This window comes from Uloborus diversus, chromosome 1, assembly GCF_026930045.1.
Source record: "Uloborus diversus isolate 005 chromosome 1, Udiv.v.3.1, whole genome shotgun sequence".
NCBI classification, from domain to species: Eukaryota; Metazoa; Arthropoda; class Arachnida; order Araneae; family Uloboridae; genus Uloborus; species Uloborus diversus.
Window position 1 is genome coordinate 90,055,708 of NC_072731.1, and position 21,227 is coordinate 90,076,934.

Genomic DNA, 21,227 nt, shown 5'->3' on the forward strand with positions numbered 1-21,227 from the left:
GCTTTTTTTCCTAGTAATTTAGTTAATCACAAAACAGAAAAGTTATTCGTTTCTTGTTTCACCGAAATTTTTCAAAATAAATCTTCAATAATCTAAAGCATATGCAATTTAGCAAATCACAAGTCTCAAACAACACAACTACTCTTTCCGAAATCAGATGATTCTTCTCTTGGAATTACAAAGTAAACAAATATTCACCAATACTACGAATTGCTCCGAATCGATACTGTAAATATGTCTACCAACTATCTAACTATCAAATATTAAAAAATTGAAGAGATGAAGTATTTCGTTAATTAGTACAAGTATTTCACTGCGACCGAAACCGGCGAGACAAGAGAACAGATCGCCGCTGTCAGAGCCACACGAGAGCAAAATCAGTAAATGGTGATAAGTGCTAAGTGTGGAAAGGTCCTTTGGATGCAAAAAAATCAAGTGCCGCATCTCTTCTTCGTTCCTCTTCTTTTATGCCCAGTCTTGGCAGATATTCCTTTTTTCTCAAATGTAAACAAGACTTCGTCTCGGAAGAGCCCCGAGAGCGCGAGAAAAGATCAAAGAGAAGCCGCGGAATCAGCCTCGAGGGGATAGAGAAGGAAGAATTGAGGGGGCAGGATCATGCTCTGAAAGTGTCCCCGGTTGTATTCTAGTGTTTGACCCCTCCTTTCCTGTTTATTCTATGATCTCTCGGCTACTGCGGCTTCCTTTGATGCTTACCGACGTGGGACCCGACTGCTTATTGGCCGGTTTCGTTATCCCACAGAAAAAGGTGGGAAAAAAAGGCGACGGACTGATTCGGCTCATTGGCCGGCCTCGTCTCGTCTATATGCTAGGGCCCTGCGACACCGAAAGGGTTTGACACGTGAGCTTGGAATTTATCCTTTTATTCGACTAATTGCAGATATTACGAGAAAACATGCAGAAATTGCGCCATTACAGGAAATGAGTGCTGAAGTCCGCATAGATGACCTTCGATTCCATAGACTTTATTTTAAAAGTAATTTATTTATTTTATTTTTAACTAAAGAAAAAAAAATATATTTTTCGGTTCTAAAAAAGTAAATAAATAAAAACGCATTGTTCTTTCATCTGTCAAAAAACATTTCATGCACGGAACCCCATCAGCACAAAATGAGGACCAAAAAATTGAACAAAAGTTCCTTTTTAGAATTCTAAAAAAATAGTTTAAAAATTTGACTTTTTGTCGTCTGACAGAAAACAATTCATGCACAAGATTCAGTAACTCCGGGAGGCCAATGTCTAATTTTTATTTATTTTATTAATTTAAGCACAATTCATCATTTTTTTTCCAATATATTTTCTCCGAAAACTTGACAGCATACTGCAGTTCGAAATAGAAGTATTGAAAATTCGATAAAAGAGGAACATTTAAAGGAATAAATATTCTCTACTACACATGTGCGCAAAATAACAATTTATACCCTCATAACTTTGAGGCCTTGTATGTGTGAAAACAACTATACGTAGCCTTGTATATTTTTTAAACTAGAATGCGAAAGAAAGTGTGGTCCAAGCCCGTGTCTAAGATTTCGTAGATGGAGCTGTTTCAATGGTTCTTCATTCTTGTCTACTTTGTTAGGAAAAACAAGTCAGTTTGTCAAATAATTTAATTCTGCCAGATACGTCATGCTTCAATCCAATAGGGGATACAATGAGCGGAGCTTGGTTTTATGTCATCTTACCAATCTTAATACGGTATTTTTGTGGTCATGTGTAAAAACTGTTAAAACCATCAGTTCTGGCTACGTAAGTGACCATATTGTGCATTCTTTTTACAGCTGCTTTCAAATCGACAGAATGGAGTTTATTGAAAATGAAAATTTTATTATGAAACACAATTTAGATAAATGCACCAGTAGTGGCCACTGCTTCAGTAGTAGCCACTTTAAGGTTTATATTTAAAAAATAAGGATTCTAGGGGTCCCAGTGGATTCAAACTTGCAGGAGGTAGACCTCAGGCTATAGTGAAGTGGGCAGTTTAAGGAGGAGTAGGTAGAGCATCATGGAAAATTGTTATAAATTATTTAGTATGCTCATCTGGATTGTCCATGTTTTTTCAGCTGTCTTCTAACGCTTCTCCATAACGAGGTATAAAACATTGTGTTGTATTATGAATAGAACAATGCTCAAAATAATATTTTTAGAGCTGTAATCATGTTATGAAATGTAAAAGATCATGTTCGGAACGTTTTCAACTTGAAATAGTTGCTTTTTTGCTGACAGTTTACCTGGCCACTACTGGTACCAAAAAAGTTGGGAAATTCAAAAGTGGTCACCGAGTGGCCACTACTAAATCAGGAAGGTTTTTCATAAATCAACTCAATTTCCCTTTAATAGGTTGCAATTTTTTAACATAAAAACCTGCCTCATTTCTGACATACTACTATTGTGTGATCTAGTAGTGGCCACCCGGTGGCCACTTCTAAACAGCAATATGGCTACTACTGACTCATGTACATTGTACAATGGCCACTGATGAATCAAATTTGAGGTTTGAAAAAAATTGAACAAATTGACATTCTGGCATTTAACAAATAAGACGATTAAGGAAGAGAAGGGCTATAATATGCTCATTGTTTCAAATATGGTAATTGATATTGTAGGCCTACAGTTTAAAAAAGCCCGAAAAATATGCTTCACTGTGGCGACTGCTACACTGTAAAAAAAATCCGGAAACGTTTCTGAGTATATCGTGCAGCTGTGGTTCATGAAAGTTTCAAAAACGTTTCTGAGTATTTCGGAATCCTCTTTCTGTAATGTCCAGAAACGTGTCTGAGTATTTCGGAATCCTCTTTCTGTAATGTCCAGAAACGTGTCTGAGTATTACGGAATCCTCTTTCTGTAATTTTCAGAAACGTTTCTGAGTATTTCGGAATCCTCTTTCCGTAATTTCCAGAAATGTTTCTGAGTATTCTGTGCAGCTGTGGTTCATGAAAGTTTCGAAAACGTTTCCGAGTATTTCGGAATTCTCCAAACAATTTTCAAAAACGTTTCCGAGAATTTCGGAATCCTTTTTCCGTGATTTTTTCTAAAACATAATTCTTTATTATAGTATTGCATACCATATCAGTTTCAATTCTTTCATATCTAAGAGCAATAATACAAGCAATTTTAGAATTATTCGTGGATTTTTTTTTTGGAATTTCTAATGACAAATAGCATGGTTAACAGCATAACATATGCACAGTTATAAATTTTTGAAAAATTATGAAATAATCTAGTAGTTTCATTCCTAATCACAAAATCGTCGGGGAATTGGAGTGGGGGTACCTTCTGAAAAGTGGGGATTGTTTGTTAAACAATCTTAAACTTCAGTTTTTCTCTCAATATTTTCAAGACAAAACTATCAACATATTGTATTTTTAATGCAGAACTTAAAAACATATCTTGTATCAAACTTGATAGCTTTTATCTTCGGATAAAATTTGACAGGACTTACCTACCCTTCGCGTTCCGGAATTCGTTCACCTCAAGTCAAATTCTCTGACGAACAAAGTGTACCGAAAAGTACCAACAGAGAAATTGATGAATTTAAATATGACACCAAATCCCTCTGCTGGAACCATTCGGGTTGATTCTTCTGTTCTTGCCCTTTTCCAGCTCATCACAAATATAAATACTTATTCAAAATAGGTTACTGATTTTATTTTATTGTGTGCGCAAAATGCATTATATATTTTATTTATTAAAACATTGAACTCTATTACATGATTATTCCATTTCATATATACGAGAATAACCCCTCCCCCACCATAAAAGTGATGGTGCACCCATAAAATGCTATGAAGCGCCCCCCCCCCCCTTGAAAAAGCAACATCATATACATTATAAATCAAAGTATCACATACATTATAAATCAAAGTATCATATAAATTATAAGTCAAATACTTTAATATGGTGTAAAAATACAAAATTATTTTATTAAGTCTTTTTTTTTTTTTTTTGCTTTTGGTAAAATTGAGGCTCGTAAAACGAAAAAAATGAAGACACTTTTAAATACATATATGTATCTATTTGTTAAATAAATTAATACACATTTAACTAATTTAAAGCGTTTCGCTAATGCAAATATTTAAAGAGATATCGTCATTTAGATAATACTGAAGCACTATGTTTCTAATTACAAGAGATAGTTTTTTTTTTTTACTTCATACAATCTAGCTACACTGTTTACAAGAGAATGAAAACATGCAACCTTAAAGACGAACTATCAAACCTGACAATTTGCATATTATAACATTTAATTCATAATGCTTGATACATAGCCAAATATTAACTGAGATTGACACATAAAAACAAAGTACACAATAGCACATATTTAAATTTTTTTATAATCTTCAATTCATAAATTTTACAGAATAAAACTAGACACACTTGCACTTTAAATATGTGTTCTATGTAATGTAAAATATTTTCAAATTGCAATAGTTCACAACGAAAAAATAATACTGAAGAAAATAGTTTTTTTTTAACGAGATTTATATGAACTAAATTTCTTTAAAGTAATAGAGTTGCAAAGCGACTTACCTATTCGTCGGTGGTGGTCTTTTGCAGGCTTTGGTCACCAAAAAGGTGATTTTTATGACAGAATAAAATTCTGCCAACAAAAATTACCCATTTGGTAGAAAGAAGAAAAGTATCCAAGAAAAAAGTAAATTACCTACACAAGTTATGCGACGCAATGAATTTACATGGCGTCCTCTCGGTAGTTATTTGGTTTTCAATTTCAGTTTGTATTCCTTCCGCGAGCATGCGTCGAGAATTTGCACTTCGTACTTAAAAATAAGTGACATAGCTTCAAATTCAATCTTATGACGATACATATGCAAGAAAATATAAGACTTTAGAATTATCTTCAGTGAATTCATGCGAGGAACAAAACTTCTACTAATCCCCTTGATGAGTGTTACTTCCCATACATGAGTCAGCACTTGTTTTCATTGCGTGCTTTCGAAAGTTTCAGTTTAGATTTGCTGCTGGACTATAAAATTGTGAGCTGCGCATGCGTCGACTCTTACTTTCTTGCTATACGGGAAACGTTTTTGATTATAGCAGAAAACTGCGGAGGGCGTACGAATCTATGTATTACGGAAAACTTTTTTATATATTCAGAGAGTTTTCCGAGATTTTTTACAGTGAGTGCGTTTACCTCATCTATGGCCAGGCCCGGATTACTCAACAGGCCATCCCCTAGATCCATACGCACTGACCTAGGGGCGCATATCGGGGGGGGGGGATTATTAAATAGCTTGTTGGTAAAAAAAACATGAATTTGGTGCTAGTACATATAGAGGAGAAAACTTCTACCAGAACCGAGAGAGAGATTGCAACCTGCTTGCTGAGCAGGTAAAAAAATGAAGGGGGAAGGGCAAAATGCTTAATCGAAGTAATCCCTTTTCTAATCAAAGCAGATGATTTTTAATTTCTTAGATTTAAGCAATCATTTCTTGAAAATACAGATTTTCTTAAGGTAAAACACTTATTAGAAGTAAGTCACACACCGTAAAATTAGTAAAAGCCGTGATATATAAAATTCTCAGTTATAACACTTGTTTATGGAACAGTTTTTCTCATGGAAGTCTAAATCATGTCACTAAGTATGTGTTTTGCAATTTATAATCTATTAATTCATATCTATTTATGACTGCTAATAATCAAGGACGCCCAAAATTCAAATTTTTGGGAAGGGAGAAATTATCAGTTTAACCGAATAAAACTTCAAAGCTTACCGAATAAAAATAGGAGCATGGTACTGCTAGTAATTTTCTAAATTATCTGTGACTAGCAATAATTTAGTAGTTACTAAAATTATGTTTACAATAAATAGCATAAATAATCAGAAAAAAATAAAATATTATATTAAAGTACTTAAGAAATAATTTACCAGACAATACCAGATATTTACCGCCAAAGTTTTATGATAGGTTACAAATGTTGTAAAATATCCGAATTTGTGAAACATGTAACATTTACGGTCTTTTTAAAAATTTTACCTTAGAAAATTCTCTGATTTCTGTATTTTATCGATGTACAAAACGTCCGTAATAAATTCTTCAGACCAATTTTATTTTCTAAAATCTTCATTAACTTAAGACATAGCTGAGAATTAATGATAATTTTTATGAGTCTTTTGAATCAACACGGATGTCTTAAAATGTTTGCATCGAATGCGATCGGCAGTATTAGAAGTCTAAAAGTCCTCAACTACACAATAAGACATATAAGGAGGGTTAAAAATAATACTAAATACATAATTATAAATGTCCAAAAGGTAAAATCACATGGAAAAAAAATGAACGAGTATTAAAGAAGCGGATGCAATCGGATTTAGAAATGTGTGAAAAATTGGGATTAACACGTAATAGCGTAAAAAATGGCCAAGATGCGTAAGTTTAAGCTAATGTGTAGAATTCGATAAATATGCATGTTCTTGAACTCAAAATCCATGACCAATTGCCAATTTTCATGATTTTTGAGCACTTTTTGCTGAAAATCATGACTTTCCATGATCATTTTGATCATAGCCGAAATCCATGACTCACTAAGTGCATGGACACCCTGCCTTTAGTAGTATTGAAAACTTACGCTGCCAAATTCCTATATCCATTGATATACTTTTTAAGTTGTAGGAAACAAATTGTCCAAGAATTACATTGAATTGTGCACTATTTTCTTGTGAACTAGTGGTACCCGCACGGCTTTGCCCGTAGTAGAAAAATTAAAAGGTCTTTTGGTTCGCCTATGTATTTACAAATAATGTATGATAACTTTCTCGCCAATTGGCTTGCCCATGTTACGGCTCCACGTTATGATAACTTGGTAATTTGCTCGTCCATTTTATGATAATTTTACTCGGGAAAATGTTCTTAAAATTGAATAGAAAAAGAACAAAATCGAATTTTCGAAAAATCGCTTCGAGGTGCACACCCCCATGCTACAAACTAACTTTATGCCAAAATTTCATGAAAATCGGCCGAACGGTCTAGGCGCTATGCGCGTCACAGACATCCTACAGACATCCCAGACATCCTCGCTTTATTTTTAGTAAAGAAGATGATTTCGTAGTGGTAATAATTATTCAGTTCATCCTTACCGAAGTTCGTATGTAGAATACTTAAAAAGTACATTCATTTTCTGTTACTGTTTTTTTTTTTACATTAGCGTACAAAAAATATAAATACAAATTTTCTACTAAAACCTCTTTATTTTATCTTAAGTACGTATGTACTTTGAAGAAAGAAATGTACAGTAAAAATGTGAATAATATATCGGTACTTAATGTAACTATCATATTGAATCAATTTTATCCATCAGTTATTTGAATTTAAAGTGAGTAATGCAAATTCTAAGGAAAGGATGTCAGATGGCCACTACTGAATCATGCATGTGGCCACTACTGAAAATCTCAGATTTTGGAGTTGCCACAACTGGATCAAATTTGAAGTTTGGGAAAAAATGGATAAAAAATTGAAAAAATTAAAATTCTGGCATTTTTAGAAAATGGGACGATTCAGGAATATTTGGGCTATAATACGCTTATTGAGCTAAAAAATTGGAATTAATATTGTAGACCCACAGTTTAAAAAAGACACAAAATATGCTTAACTGTGATGGCCACTACTGGTGCGTTACCTTATATCGTCATAGAGCCAACATTTGCCTCTTTTTTGTGAAATGCCAGATTCTTCTTTTCCTCTTCATAAGAGGAAATATTTATGCAGTTGGTGCTTTGCATTGCCGGACCATTCAGCGATTCTTCAGTCACTGATTTTTGAAAATATGAACTCAGTTGGTTAAGAGAGAACGATCTTAAATTGCAGAAAAACTTTTAAAAAAGTTTGAAATAGGATTCCATGCGTAAGCATTAACACTACGAGCTTTTAAAATAACATCAGAAATCTTATTAAAATATTTCGCCAAATCAATTTAAGTTCTCCATCATTATGTGACATAATCAACTGAATAAGTTAACCGAGTCATAAATAGAAATTGAAAATGTGTCAATTTTTAAAATTAGAAAAAGGAGCAATCATAGCATGGGAATGACGATGTAAGCTTTACTTTTTATTTTCGACGACAATGATGTAAGTGTAATTTTTTTCAGTTTTCGCCAAGGTAAAGAGAAAACTCACCAAGTCAAGCGACGTGCCTGTAACGGAATAATAACCTAAGAGAAAATATGTATTGCACTCATACCGATATTATGAAATAAAATGATTATTGTCAAAATCTTGGCGACTGCGCCATTAAATACCGCTTTTAAATATGCAGTAAAAGACACTATTATTTATAAACAGCGAGGATTCCTTCCTAGAAGAGTAATGTTTAAACCGTTCTCGATATTAACTCACATTAAATGTCTCAAAAATGTTAGACGTAATCCCAAGGCACGACTAACTAAACGTGAGGCCCAAGGCTCACAACGCTTTGAAGGCGCCCTTGTAATCATCACTTTCAGTTAAAGCGAAATAATGTTAAAAAAATGTTTAACATTTATCCAAAAGAGGAATTTGATTATTTTCACAAAAATACATGATTTTTCATTGCGATGCATAGGTTTTTAAAAACATTTGGTCCCCTAAGGAAGAGGGGGCCCCAGGCCCAGGCCTGGGATGCCTGTGCGGTAATCAGGCCTTGCGTGATCCCAAAAAATGCAAATTGTATTTATTTAATTTAATTTAAAATAAGACATAAGCTTCAGGGATGAATCCATATATTTTGCCAGAAGCGAAAGCCAATGAGAAATAGTTGAATATTGAGTTGGGATCAGCTTTACCTGAAAAGAAAAAGAAAATTCCCCTGAAAAACAGAACTAATACGCCAATCCGGCATCAATTCGCCCTGTACTTCTCATCGGTTAACCATATCAATGAAATTTTACGTTAAAGATAGAAAAAACTTCCCTTTTAACAGCAGAAATAATGCGTTAACTAATGTAAACAAAGGATCACCCGGTTATACAGCACACTCTTGTGGGCAAGTCGACACCTTTGATCTTTTGAGAAATGACTGAGCCTGATAAGACGCGCATCGAGTGAAGCCTTGACTGTACGAAGTAAAGAGTATAATGCTCTCTTTACTTCGTACATTGAAGTAAATAATTGCATACCCTTTCCAATTATCTAAATTACTCTTAACTTTCTAGACACAAAAGTAAATCATTTATGGAAGGAGATCAACGACCAACCTTAGCCAAACTTTTAGATGAGGAAAAATTGGTTAAAACCTTTTTAACTGACTACACTAGTGCGTAAATAAACTTGGAACAAACAAGAATATTTGTAATGAAGTGAATGGTTAATTGGTAAATAAAATGAACTGATTACGGTAAACTTGTTTATCGAATCCATATGCTCAACAAAAATATAATCTTCTTTATCCTTATATAAAAATCTACAGTGGATGGGTCTCGGCTAACTCAGAAATAGTTAACAAAAGCAAATAATTTATTTTCTCTTGATTAATTAGCTTAATTTCCTGGGAACTGATAAATTAATTACAATTGCCATTTCTGGGCGTAGATCGATGTGATAGAACTAAAACTCAGTAATGGTTTTCGCGAATGCGCCATTTATTTTGGATGAGAAGGGAAAAAAAAGGGGCGAATATACATAGTTACTGTGTAGAAAAGCATGTCTTTGATTTTTGTGATTAGAAGAAAAATCGGGTTTCTTTTTGTTGTTCTACGAAAGTGGGTTAAAGAAACGGCTATTGTCTGCGAATTTAGCTAGAAAACCTTTTTGTTTAAAAAAGTTCTACGAACAAAGTAATTGTTGACATATTTAACAGAATAACGTGAAGTAGCAAAGGATACTTAAAGTTATTGTTTTGGAATGATTGTCATGATTTGATTCAAATGAATACAACGAGATCGTTTTGTAATTACAGACATTAAGTGATTTTTAAATTTCTTTTATTTTTAATCCTATTAAGGTACTGAAAACAAACAGGTAAAACTATTTGTTGTATTTCTGTTTTTTGTAATCATTAAAAAATATTAAATATGAAAATGCATAAATAATAAACATAAACAGTCTCACGAAAAATGAATAAAAAATGTAGCAATGGAATAATCCTATTTAATTTGCTTATTTTTTTTTTTTTTAAATCAAATTTTAATTATCAGACGAAGACGATAATCTTCACAATTAGAATAAACTGTAGGAGACGTTAGTCTCTAGCTAATGGCAGGTAAAAGAGGTAAATTAAAGATTGATCCGCTTAAATCTCGAATGAGACATCCAGGGCCGACGAGAGGTCATGTCAGCTTAAGTCGAAAACCTAGGTGCCGAGTTCAGAATCAGAGTAGTATAAGTTTTAAAAGTTTTATGGGATGGGAGGGGCCGGCGACCAAACTGACAAGCAGGGCCGATCCTAGCAGGTGTGCAGAGTGTGCTCCGCGCAAGGGCGGCCAAAGCAAGGGGCGGCCGCAGGTCGCATCATATAGTTCTTATAATCGAACAAAATTCCTCAAGAATTTCTCACAAGATAACTTATAATAAGTGGAATAAATATGCTGACTTTTAAATGTTCAATTGTCAAAGTATGTGTCGATTTCCCGACAGCATACATAGTTTAGGGAAAATAGAATGTTAGGGAACATTGTATTGGTTCATTGTCCATTAATATCTACTTTTAACACACATGCTCCATTTGGTTGCAAAGTTTGTGGCAGAACCGGTAATCAGGCATGGATACAGGGGAGGGGAAAGGCCCCCTTCTGAAGCATGAAATGGTGCCATCTAAAAGGAGCACCGAGGGCGGCCACTAATGTTTACCACCCAAGCTTTTATAGACCTAAACAATAAAGACATATTTTATTTATTAAAAAAAGAGCTTATACTGATTAGATACTCTCGCAAGCAAAGCATTTCAAACAACAAACTATGTAACAAACTCTGTGTTTAACAATCGTGGATGCGTGGAGAGAAAGTGGAAAATTGCGTGACTACCTTGAGAGTAACATATATGAATGACGAACTAGAATGTTGTACTTTTCTCCATTTATGACAATTTAGCTGATAAAAATCTTGAATGAACTGCCCGGTTTCAGATTAGGTAGGAGGACAGGGCCCTTGCCCCGGGAAGCAAATTTAAATGCGGCTCCAAAACGAAGATCCAAAAGGATGGCATGCCCTCCTTGACGAAACTAAAGGTTTAAAATTGCGTTTCTAGGACTTTACTTTCGGAAAATTTCGCTGGTTGAACCATCGATCTTAAGGACCAAATTAAGTTTCTGATTCACCTCTTCCATTTTAACTTAATCAAACATAGCCTAAAAATGTTGGCTCCAAAATCCAAAAACGTGTTTTCAGACGACAGCCCTTCCTATCATCAAAAGTCATGTAGAATTGCTTTGACATTTTTCGAAATTTTTGCAGTGGAGGACCCCGAAATCCATTCGCAAACATTACTACCAAAGACAGTCTCAATTAGCGTCTTTAGAGAAGCCCCTAATTCCACCCCCTCTTACTTAACGTATTGAAAAACAAACTAAAATTGTGTTTTTCAAACATCAGTTTCAAGAACTTTTGAGGAAAGACCCCGGATCCCCCTTTACTCCAACGCAATCACTATACCTGAAAATTTCGTTTTTGGACGATTCCGTGGAGCCATAGCTTCCTGCCTAAACTAGCCTGAAATTGACTTCAGTTTCAAAAACACAGTTCGTGAGGGCACACTGAACCCTCTCCTTAGTCCCATCGTTATCAAACAATGCTTAAAATACGATTTTGGGCCTTATATTTCTAAAGAATTTCGGAGGAGAACTGCCAGGCTTATGTAACTTTTTACGGTGCTAGGGCATATCCATCAATCGTCGAGGTGAGGTGGACAAAAGTCTATAGTTATATTTTTCAAATATTAATGTTGAAAAATATCCGAAAGATCCTTTTAAGCTTCCCAGTTTTGTTAACGTCACCAAAGATAATATAAAATTGCGATTTTAGAAATATCCACTTAAGAGCTCCAAAATCCTTCCTTCCCAAAAATAGCCTATAATGGATTTCCATTCCGAAAAATATTTTGGTTCGGAATATTTTCACGTTTCCCCTGTTGTTTTCAAATCTAGCCAAAAAACGGGTTTTTGAAAAAATAGTGCCGAGAAACTAGAGGATAGCCGCCAGATCCCCTACCGTCACCAAAGACAGCCTAAATTTGCGTTTTAAACTTATATTTCGAAATCTTTTCATGGGAGACGGTTGAATCTCCCTCCCTCTTGCAACGTCAACAAAGGTAACCCAAAATTGCGGGTTTAAAATCTCAGTTTCGGAGATTTTTCGGGAAGAACGCCGATCCTTCCTAAGCTATGGTCTTAAAAAATAGCTTCAAATTGATTTCAATTTTGAAAGAATTTTAGGAAAGAACTGCAACATTACTTTCACATAAAGTCTCGAAAAAGTTCCTAAAATTGCGATATTTGACGCCAATTTCGAAAATTTCTCCATGCACTTTGAATATACTTCATTCTTTTGTAATTAGAACCAAACACAACTAAAGATTAACTAAAAATATATTTCATACGCCAATTTCGATAATTTTCTTGGAGCAATCCTCCTCCCCTGAACCCCTGACACCGCCCCCACGCTTCCCCTTCCTCCGTCCCTTCTCTGATGTCACCGAAGAAAGACTATAAAATGCGTTTTTACTAGTAAATTTTGGTATCTATTAGTTTCTTCAAAGATATGAATTGTACCTAAGGAGTTTCTTACTATAAAAAATTTCTTCCTTTTTATAAGATGATTCTTCTGTCTCCCCCCCCCCCCTCTTTTTTTTAAATTCCAACTTGGCATAGGAATTGAAAGAAAGATTTATATAGACGTTAAAGATTAGTCAAAATATGCAAATTACTCTTGAGGGCGGCACATTAGGTCTTTGCACACGGGCGGCCGACACCCTAGGATCGGCCCTGCTGACAAGGGGCAGTCCTGGCTCTCGGCGGTCCACCAGGCATCTGCCTAGTTTGCACAAAGGTGAAATGTTTTATCTCTTTGGATAATTAATTAAATCACCGCAGTACAACGTATTTAAGCTCTATAACAGCGAATATACTACTAGGTTACTACACATGGAAAAAAATGAATAGTAGTTCCTGGGAAAGTGTCGTTGTTACTATGTCTTTGATGTTTATTATATTTGAAGTTCTTTTTCAATTTTGAAAAACTGCCCCATGTGTGCTATTTTGAGTATTCTGCAAAGCTATTCCTTTTACCGTAGAGTTTGCACTTTTATTAACTTCTTCCTCCGCCCGAGATCCCCCTGTTTATAAAGACTTTTTCAGTTAAGAGTAGGGGTAGATTGGGGCACGTTTGCGAGGATTTTTTTTCAATGAATTTTCTAATTTTTTAACACGAATTTATTAACTTCACCTGTATGTATGTGTGTATCTTGTAACGGAATCTTGCAGCTCAAATTTCGCCCTCTTCCTGTGATCAGATTCTTTTGAAATTTGGCACGCTACCTCAGACCCGATGACAATGCAATATTCTATAATCAAATTAATTAATTAACTCTTTTAATTGTTAGTTTCCTCCAATTTTAATAAATATTTTGGCATAAATCCAACAATGTGAAAAAGGAAATTTTTTAAAACATACATTAAAAAAATGCTCGCAAAAATTATTTTAAAAATATCTACAAAAACCTTTAATTTTTCTGCATCAGACAAAATTTGTTCCAATGTTCCAATTTAATTAGAACATGAAATATAATTGTTTTTAACTAATTTCATGCCAAAATTTAGGTGAGCCTTCAATTGGAAATTCATTGCTGATCAGGACCATTGTTGAGCAAAACTTTTATTCAAATGCATCTCAAATTTTCAAAGTAATATAAATATGATTTCCGCAAACATACATTGATGACTCACAGTAGCTTCCCATCGGGGTGCCCTTGTCTTAACTTTAAGATATTACCTCGCACTTCGTTTTATAAATAATTTCGACGCCTGATAATTCTCCAACATAAAAATAAAAAACAGAAAAACAAAATAATAGTTTAAAAAACTAAAAAAAACACGCTTTCGTAGCAAAATGAGCTAAAAAGTGAAAAATAATCTTTGGATGATAGTAGTTGACCAATCACTTAATTTAAATGTAATACAAAAAAAGCGTGGGGGGCTTCTTATCAGTTGTCTTGAATTTCTTCCATTTATTGTCCAAGTAAAAATGTAAATAGAGAGCACCCCACGCTTTTTTGTATTACATTAAAATTAAGTGATTGGTCAACTACTATCATCCAAAGATTATTTTTCACTTTTTAGTTAATTTTGCTACAAAAGCGTGTTTTTTTTAGTTTTTTTAAACTATTATTTTATTATGGTTAAAACCTAGAAATTTTAGATATTGTAGTTTTATAAAACAGGTAATGAAGTTAAAAATTTGTATATTCAGTTGTTGCTCAGCTTGTGTTTTTAACCGTAATTTTTTTTTTTTTTTTTTGAGTCCAAGTCGGTTGCGTAAACTTTCCCCGAACACGGGGCAAATTTACGCATTCGAATGGGGGACGTTTACGCATAATAAAAAATGATACCAAGGAGTAAGTGAGAAAGATATTTAACCAAATTTAAACTGTTCTTTTTACTTTTAAAACCCTTTGAAAATAAGAAACATCACAACGAATTAATAAAAGAAAATTTTTATAGGCTAAACTAAAATCATAGGGCTTATTGCTGATTAAGAACTATTTAGTCATCTTCTTCATCACTGTTATAATTTTGCTAAAAGAAGAAAGTATTTCTTTTGGCGTACTTGTCATGGGACTGCGTTTTGACATCTAAGAGATTAAACCCTGTCTTATCCTTTTTTCCGATTGGTTGTGCGCTTTCAAACAATAGATGCAAGAACAATATTCTACTTCTTAAACCGAATCGTTCATTAATTTCCTTTTTACAGAGTGTACTAACTTTTTCCCTGTCGCAGGTTTTGGTTTCATACTTTTTCTTTGATGTCTTCTATTTCTGCTTCAATAGAAACTTATAAATTTTAAAGTAATTTCTCCCTTTTTTTTTTCTTTTTGTTCTTCCCATTTTGTTTTTTTTTTCTTTGTAGCGTCTAACTGCTCCTGTCTGAGGGCTTCTTTAATCGAAGTATCAGTTAGGGTTAGGGGAAGAAAAAAAGAGGATGCTCACAATCCTTTCCTCGTTCCTAAGCTTTGGTTCTACTTTTTCAAACGGTCTCAGTTGGGGTAATTCATATGTGACAATGTGGAAGCCAAGTGGAAAAAATACTTGAATTATCGATAAGCCTTTTCATTATTTTGACATCTAACGTGGTTCTGTTAGTGTTTTGAACGTAATGTCTTACCATCTTTAAAATAAGAAATTTAGAAAATGTAATACAGGCTGAATAATGTATCAAGTTAAAGCTGAACAGGCATGAAGACAACACTATATGATTGTAAGCTATAAGATGCAAATTTGTTTCTTAATTAAAAATGCATGGTGATTTTCAAAACTAAATAACCTGAAAATACTAAAGGTTTGAGACAGTACAAAGCGAAAAAAGCGTCCGGGGCCAGTTTAGAAGTAAGACAGAGTAGTATAAGACACAGTAAGAACATTCGTAAATGTACCCCAACGAAAATGAGTAAACGTGCCCCGTCGGCAAATTTGGATTTATTTTTAACGTGCAACAAAATTTAATTACTTTTCAGTCCATATAAATACAATTCTCAAAAAAAGATTAAAATTCTGCTATTTTTTTATACATTTATTTATTTTTAACAAAGTATTATTTGTTCACAAAAAGCTTCAAAACGTTCTAACACAAAATTTACTCGAGTCGGTACAAAATAGATTTTTCTATCCGCATGCTAAACCGAAGCTCGACTGATGCTCAAAAACTAGTGAGAATATTTGCTAGGGAGTAGAATCGATTTGGTATGATTGTTGGCTCTCCAGTTATAACTAACTCGTTTTCGAAAAAGGGCACTGCATAAACCCAATGCGTAAACGTGTCCCGGGTCTACCCTATAGAGAGGCCTGCACGCTACAATGTCAGAAGCACAGCTAGAACCCGTATTCTGGGTGGAGTTTTTCGCATAGCTACCTTTGCTACTACAGTAGCGTCGCTACTTGTAGCCAGGGGCGGATCCAGACTATGGATTTGGGAGGGGAACTTTTCTAGCAAGTATGTTTATTGGGGGTGGGGGAGTTATATGAAATTACTCATTAAAAAATAACCATAAATATTGAGTTTTACTACTGCTTCTTAATGCCTCTTATGAAAAAAATGTATTCATTACAAATTCTAAAAGTACAATTCTTAAATAATTAGTTTAAAAAGTTTGTTCATTTTTCTATTTGTATGTGCTTAAAGGAAATAATATTTGCACCAGTGGTTCAACCACAAAAGTTTTATAGAGGGTGCACTTTTAAAATTTTTCACCATCTGATAGGGGCGGTTGTTGAAAAAAAATGTTGAAATTTTAGTCTTAAGGACGCAGTTTTAGACGGCCTCTGGTGATGTTACGAAAAAGAAAGGTTTGGGGGCCGCCTGCGGAAATTAAAGTTTTAAAAAACGCAATTATAGGCGATATTTATTGACGGTAGGGTCAGAGATGGGATTTTTTTGGGGGGCTGCCTACGTTTTTTTTTGTAAAATAGATTTAAATCTAAAATCCCTCCGCTAAATTTTCTGAAATTGAATTTCCAAAAACGCAGTTACAGACTAACTTTGACAATACTTCGAGCAGTACGGTTCTGGGGCTTTTCCCAAAAAATGTTTCGAAATTGAAGTCCTAGAAAACGAAGTTTTTGAGCGATATTCGGTGATAAAGGATTTAAACGCTTTCCCCCATTAAATTTTTCAAAACCTTAATTTTTTAATGTTCCAGATTTTCTACAGGAGCATTCGCACCCTTGTCCGGAAATTTTTCGTTATCGACATCTTAAAAAAATGACTGTAGACCATATTTGGTAACGTCAGGGTTTGGCAATTTTTCAAAATTGAAGCTCCAAAAAAGCAATTTTAAACGATTCTCGATGTTATTAGAATGCGAGGTGTTAGGTAGTTCTCCCCTTTAAAATTTTCAAAATTGAAGTCCTGAAAACAAGATTTGAGACGCGCTTTAAAGGTATTGGCAGAGGAAGCGGACTTCCGACATTATGAAGACTTTCTTATTTTTAGACCGACTAAAAAAGGCGACTGTTTCCAAGGTACGTTCTATTGTTCTCTTTAATTATAGGAAATGTTTTACAAAAACATTCTACTCGGGCTTCTGGGGGATCACGGATCCTGTCGCCCTGTGTCCCCCCCCCCTACAGCCTCCACCTCTAATAGCGCCACTGAATTGGCAGTAGCTTTAAATATAATGATCAATCCTTCACCAAATAAATGCAAAAAACAGTTTAAAACAGGTTTGTCTTTATTTATTTATTTATTTTATGCAGGGAAGAGGGGAACATTCCCCAGTTCTCCTCTTTAGATCTGCTTTTGCAATTCTCTCCTATCTTTTTCTTGCGCCTTTCTTCAAGCTAAAGTTCTATATAACTGGAGAACTTCGCTGTAATACGTTGTGAAAATTTTTCAGTACACATGAGAATTTAGAGGAAGGGGAACGTTCCCCCCAGTTCCCTTCCAGGGATCCGCCTCTGCTATTGTTTGATCGAATTTTCTGGAGCTTTTCCTCGAGTTTAAGTTCTATAAAACAGAAGATTTTTTCTACACTCTATTGTGAAAATTTTTAGGTATATATGGGGGTTTTGAGGGAAGGAGAAGGTTCCACCCAGTTCCCTCCATGGATCCGTTTCTTTTGTTGCCTAATTGCTTTTCCTGGTGCCTTAGTTCACGTTCTAAAGTGTGTGGGGGGGGGACATTCCAGCAGTTCCTCTTTTTAGATCCGCTTTTGAAATTCTCTCCTTACTTTTTTCTGGCACCTTTCTTATAGCTCAAGTTTTGAAAAACGGAATTATTTTCCCGTACTCTCTTTTGAAAATTTTTAGGTACACTTGGGATTTTGGAGGGGGAACGTTCCCCCCAGTTCCCCTCCCGTGGATCCGCGCCTGCTTGTAGCGCACTACTTCCGATCACTGGTTAAAACTAAGGGTTCTGGGCTGGGTCCGACTATGACTTTTGAAAGCACTGGGCACGAACTGTACTTGCCCGGGTTTGCAATTTTTTGAAGTAATAAAATATTTTAGATTAGGAATGAATGAGGTTTTTTTATTTTATTTAACATTTACATCTTGCTGAAGAGCGATTAAAAAATTGAACCTTCTTAAAAAAAATTGTTTGGCACCCTGGGCCTGCGCCCTGTTTGCTAATGAATAAATATAGCCCTGGTTCTCGGAGGTGTTTTGACCCAGCTAGCTGTACCATACAGTTTCAGAGCTTCACCGCATCCTGTTTTTAATTTGAAATATGTCTTCATTTCTCTTCATGTTTGTTTGGTATTTCAGGATTTAGTAACATTTTAGGGCAATATTGGAATTTATTTAAGACAAAAATGAGGAGACTAATTGCTTTATGCTCGTTTTGGTTTTCCTGCGATGTTTACAGTATGGTATAAAAACTCATTGCTTCGAACTTATCCTAAGTTTTTCCACAACATAAAAAAGAGAAATAAATAAATAAAAAGAAATAATATAAATAAAAAACCATAAAGTAAAAAAAAAAATCAACAAAAAATAAATCTAAATAAATAAATAAAAATATTATTTGTTCACGAGAAGCTCAAACTTTATAGGTTCTAAAACTGACATTTGTAATAGCACTTCCTTAGAATCCAACGAAAAGGTTTTTATTATTTTTTAACTACTTTATTTATCACTTTATATATTCCTAATGTTATTTGTATCAAAAGCACTGTAAAGGAATAATGAAATGCTCTTTTTTTTTCCTCTTATCAATTGATTGTTATTATTATTACTTTTTTTAATTCGCAGCATTCAATCTGCAATAAAACGCCATATTTTTAACACTGTCTATGAAATAGATGGTGAAGAATACCATACTTCCATTAGAGCAGGGAGTGGTAATTTTTAAATAAGGTTTAAATCAATGCACGTTTTCGAAGGTTGTGTCGGAATCATAAGGCAGAAAAACCCTCCGGGACCCATAGTGTCACAGAAGGCTCATTACAAAATTTTTACAAGTACTCTTAGTCGTGTCATAGTTTTTAATTAAATTGCTCTCTCTTTTTAAATCCGAAAATTCGCGCTCTTCATCTTTATTTGAAAGACGACACAAAATCCATATTTCATTTTAAAAGCCATTCTTGAAAAATCTCTTATATTTTTCAGTAAGTACTTTTCCATGAAGCGGCATTGATAAAAAAGAACATTTGCTCTCAAATATTTAATTTTAACAATGCCTGGAAGAAAATGTCAAACTTATTAAAGGTATAAATATTTGTCCCTTGTGCCTATCCTTTTAGCAGTTTCAAATACTTAAAATGCCTTTTGGGTTCACTTTACCAAAGAATACCTGAAGCCTGAAGCCCCATTAATTCTTAATAAAAACTGTTACCTTTGGCTATTTATGTATAATCTGGCGCCATTGCCATTGCGTTCTACCAAGACACACTCCGACGCGTTTCCAAAAAGTACTCAACCTTAAAGCAACCACATAGTCCAACCAATAATCCCTCATTTAACTTAATTAGCCTCAACAGCCGCCAAGCTTTGTGCCAACAATGGCGGCGGCCAGACGTAGCTTTGAGGTAGTTCTTTAAACCCATAGAAATGAATTGGGGGCGGTACCGAACCTGTCTTCTCTATTAGGCCACTTAGCCGCATCAAAGGTCCCGCAAAGCGGTCGCTTTGTCCAAGTTTTATGGGGAGTGTGCCTTTGTCGGCACCGCGCAAGAGAGGTTGCGTTGACAACTGATGACAGTCGCTAATAAGACGAGATCTTCTACATGGATGCAACTAGAGGTCATATTGCAGGCAATCTGCTTTTTTTGGGCATATTGGTGTTCTGACAAATCAGCTGAAAGGCAATGCTAATGCTGCCAGACTTATCAGTTACTACCAAATATCTGTGATAAATTTTTTGCTACCAGTCTTCCAGATTTGGTTTTTTTCTCTGGCTACAATTTTTTAAAGTAGAAGTTGATTCCTCAGATCTAGGCTCCAGCTCTTGCCTTTTGTGGAGCAAGGACATTTATATTTATATACTAAAGCGTACCTATGGGGTCCAAAGCGCCTGGAGAACGTAGGGAACCCCCACCTCTCCAGCCCCTTTTTTTTTTTTTTTTAGAAATTCAATAAAATCAATACCATTAGCAATTCATTATGAAACATAAAAAGTTCTTGAACCTAAGACATGGTGCATTTGTCAGTTCCATTTATAATAAAGCATAAACTAAACTTAAAACAAGTATTTAAAAAATATATTACTTGGGGCGTCGCGTTGCGAGGACAAAAAAAAAAAAAAAAAAAAAACTCTGTGTATGGGGGGAGGGAGAGCTCGTCGGTCCCTTAATTTTTCAAAAGTCAAAATATTTTTTCGAAATAAGTTTTGGCACATTTCAGCTCCTCTTGCTGTTGCGTATTTGGCGAGAACCAATCTCTAGTGTCCGTCACTGTTTCCATACCAAGTCGAAACACCAGAAGTTGCAATCTGAAAGTGACGTTCCATATTTTGGTTAGGTCCACACAAATTGATGACCTAATTACTTCGGTATGCACAGCGAAACATTATAATACTCATATAATTTATACATTAATTATTTATTTTCAACTAATATAATCAAAATGAATCCAAGTCGTACCTATTTCTTAATATGAGATACTAGTATTGAGACGATTGAAAGACAAAATATCTTTACTGAACACATTACAATTATTTGCATCTTAGACTCTTAGAGATAGTATACATAATCCCTTTGAACTTCAGAGCACCCACAAATAATGAAAGAGCAGAAAAGGGCGGAATTTAAAGCGGAAAAATGAAAGTAGAAAATTGGTTTAAAAAGTCTTTTAATAGTGCAAACAGCAAAAAAAAAAAATCTTTTTTAATCATAACTGAAAGTTTGTCTATATCTTATGAAAAGTTTTAAGTGTGAAGAGTAGATAAAGATGTACAAGTGCAGTTTGCGAGTGTGCAGTAAGACTGGGCGATATCAGAATTTTAATACTTTCTGGATGGGGGGGGGGGGGGCGTGCAAATGATATAGCTCATTGCATGACGAAAGTGCTTCGCAACGAAAAAGTTTTAAATATTTAATTCAGTATTTTGTTTGAATCTTTCAATTTAAACAGTCTCAAT